At 45.6% G+C, this 3,579-nt stretch overlaps 1 pseudogene; it reads right to left on the bottom strand.

Moving 5' to 3' along the window:
* Nucleotides 1-1,230: 1,230 nt before the first annotated feature.
* On the bottom strand, nucleotides 1,231-2,994 carry LOC140509211 (solute carrier family 52, riboflavin transporter, member 3 pseudogene; annotated as a pseudogene).
* Nucleotides 2,995-3,579: the final 585 nt, after the last annotated feature.

Below are 3,579 nucleotides of genomic sequence, written 5' to 3'. Positions count from 1 at the left end.
TATAATGGAAAAACAATTAGAATACATGTTAGAAAATGTGTTTTCTGATCCTAGACCTAGTTGTGTGACCTTTAGCAAATCATTTAATTTCTATAGGCCATGGTTTCCTCATCTGTAAATGAAAGGTTCTTAGATAATTTCTCAAGATAATTTTGCCTATTAAATATCATGCAAAATGATAAGTATTCATCTTTGCTTCTACAGCAAGAGAACTACTCTACAAAACATATAGCATTTCATTAAATATCCCCTTGAAACAATACATCTATCTATTCTGAAAGCTTTTAAATCTCTGAAAAATAAATATCCATCTTTACTGTTTCAGTGAATAATTTCACCATCTTTCAAAATCAAGTACATTGTAACAAAGATTTGGTACACAAAATGAATTGTGTATACCTGCTGACATGGAATAAAGTGTCACTTTAAGGCTCTGTCAGAGCTTTCTTCAAGAGGTTGTTGTTCAAAATCCTTGGACTGGAAGCTGGGGCATCTGGTTTCTAGTCTCATAATTTCTAAGAGCCATCTTTATGACCTTGGGTAAGCCACTGAATAATGAGCACTCTGATCTATCTGATTTCTAAAGTTTGTTACAGCTTTGAATTTCTAAGTTCTTATTGCATGAGATACATCTGAAAAGATGTATGCAAAATATTTTAATTTATTTTTCTCATTTCTTTCTAAGTGCTCAGTAAAACACATTTAACACATGATTTTTTTATCAGTCTTCATTCTCCTTGACTTCTCTGCAGCCTTTGACAAGTGATCACTTTCTTTTCCCTGACATTCTCTTCTTTTTAGGTTTGTGGAACTCTCCTGGTTCTCCTTCTACTTGACCACTTCTCTGTCTCCTTTGCTTGACCTTCCTCCAGATCATCCTCTATAACTGTAGATATCCCTCCAAGTTCTGTCCTAGGCCTCTTTTTCTTTCTTTTTTTTTTTTTTGCACTGAATAAGTAGAAAAATTTTATTGATCTCAGAAATGAATGCATGAACTTATTTGAAATACAAAAGCAAAGAAGTGTGCTGTAGTGGATAGAAACCAAGTCTCAGGAAGACCTGGGTTCAAGTCTTGTTGCTGTCACATACTGGCTTTATGACCCTGGGCAAGTTCCTTAACCTCTCAGAGTTTTAGGCAACTTGACCTGTGGGCTAGCCTATCTTCCCCTAGAGGTTAAGCACAGACCCCAAAGTCGATAATGGTAGTTTCTAAAAACACTGACCAAGGTCCTGACTACTTAATGGTGGAATTTGTGGCTGTGACTCTTGGAGGTGGGGGGTCTTCCCTGATGGCTCAAGTTATGGAAGCTTTAATCCTACTGGGGGTAGAGGTGGGAGGAGAGGTGGGAATGTCTGTGCCAGTGTCTGAGGGAAGCTTGGATGAGGATGTGATTGACTCTCCATGGCTGTGGCTCTCCTGGCACAGTGAAATTCAGTCCAGAACAGTTGTCTTGGTGCACAGATCAGCTGGGACACTGGATGCTTCCATCGGCTGACTTAAAAAGGTGCAACACGTTGACATGAGGAAACATAAGTATCGCCCCAAATGCAGAACCCACTTGTTCTGCTGCACCACACCACATGAGGGCGCTGTGACTCAGGTCACGCAGGTGCACTCCAGTCATCACCTTCACATAGCTCAGGGTCCCGGTGAAAAGCACCCAAGAGATAACAATGATGGCTTCTCCCCAGTGGGAGCCCTGCAGCAGAGGGCAGGGACTCAGAACAGCCATGGCCATGTTGTAGGCTCCCAAACTGGTGCCTACCATTGTGATGACTCCCAACCACGAGAGAGACCTGTTGGGCAGGAACATAGCCAGGAGACAAGCGAGGGGATTGGCCATGGCACTAAGTGCTGCAGACAGATGGTAGGCCACAGAGCCATAGGACATGCAGGAGTAAGTCTGAACAGAAGGGAGGATTCCATTGGTGAGGGCATTTGTGAAGACCACCAGGGTGTAGATGAAGGCTAATTGGGCCAGTAGCCAGACAGTGGTCCTCTTCTCCTCAGGCAGGGCCACTGATAGGCAGCTGTCTCGGTTGCTGCTGGCTGAGGCTTCCTGGAGCTGGAAGGATCTGAGAGTCACCTGGCTGACCAGGAGGTCTTCAGTAGAGAGCTCCCACTGCTTAGGGAGACAAGTCAGGCCAAAGTAGGCAGGCAGGCAGCAGGCCATCATGATTGTCAGCAGGAGAAAGAAGACAAAAGGGGAGAAGTTGGCTGGAAGGTGGCAGGTCTCCAGCTGAGGGGTGCTGGTGGTAAGGTCAGGGTTCAGAGTAGTGTTCAGAGACCCAAGGGTGAAGGATGCTTTAGTGATGTTAGGTGGTTCAGTGGTTAAAGAGTTGTTGGTGACTTGGTCACAGGTGTTGAGCCCTGAGCCCTGGGCCAGAGCCACCAGAGCAGGGAAGAGACCACTGAGCCTTTCCCCAACAAAGAAGGAAGTGAGGTACTGGGCTGGCAGATGGGCCATGAAGGGCAGGAAAGTGACAGAGGAGGTACAGTCCACCAGGGCCAGGAAAAAGGTGAGGATCAGGAAAGCTGTGCTATGGGGAACACCAGCCACCACTGATGTCTTTTCCCACAGGAAAGCAAAGAGGAGGCATGCTGTGGTGCCCAGGGCCAGCACAGAATAAATGACTGGGACCTCAGGGAGGTAGCCAGGCTGGAATCGGTGGAGCAGGGTGATGAGGAGTGGCCCAATATTGGCTAGCTGGATGATGATCGTGAGGTAGGAGGGTAGGTACCAACCCTCAGGTAGTTTTGTTACCAACAGAGGCAACTCTACCCAGAGTCCATTGATGGCCACCCAGGAACCAGAGCCAAAGATGCAGACTAATAGGTGGGTGAGCAGAGCCATGGAGTTTCTTTCCCTGGGCTTCCTTGGGGACTTCCAGGATTGTCTAGGGGGCCACCTCTTGAGACGTCACAGTATAATGGATAGGATTCTGGATTTGTTATATCTGGAAGACTTAGGTTCAAATTCTTGCCTCAGAAAGTAGCTGTGTGATCCTGGGTAAGTCACTTTGCCTCTTTGTGCCTCAATTATTTCATCTTAGGTGCCTTGTCACAACTCAGAGCTCCTTTCCAGGGAGCTACTATCACCGAAAGACAAGTCCCTTCCCTGGATCATGTCCCTGCATCCTACACGGCTTGGTGATGTGGTGAAGAAGAAAGACACGGGAGGCAGGAGAAGAAAGACCAATTCTCCCCTTTTTCTTCTCCATCTGTACTAATTCACTTTGGGATCTCATTAGCTCCCATGGATTTAATTGCCACCTCCATACGGAGGATTCTCAAATCTATCTATCCTGCCACAAATTTTCTGCTGGTCTCCAGTCTTGAATTTCCAACTATTTTTCAGATAGCTCAAACAGGATGTGCACTAGAAATTGTATTATGTTTATGTTTAAAATAGAACTCATCATTTCCCCCCTTTGACCCTACCTCTTTCGCACCTTCCCTGTTACTACATAGGATAACCAGTCCTCCCAGTCCCTCAGGAGTTACCTGAATTTCTCACAGTCTGTCATCCCCATATCTAATCTGTTACCAAGACCTGTCAATTTTACCTTTGCTATATC

The sequence above is a fragment of the Notamacropus eugenii genome, chromosome 5, assembly GCF_028372415.1.
Source record: "Notamacropus eugenii isolate mMacEug1 chromosome 5, mMacEug1.pri_v2, whole genome shotgun sequence".
Taxonomy (NCBI): domain Eukaryota; kingdom Metazoa; phylum Chordata; class Mammalia; order Diprotodontia; family Macropodidae; genus Notamacropus; species Notamacropus eugenii.
Note: the sequence above shows the minus strand (reverse complement) of the source record. Positions and strands in the feature narration are given on the sequence as shown.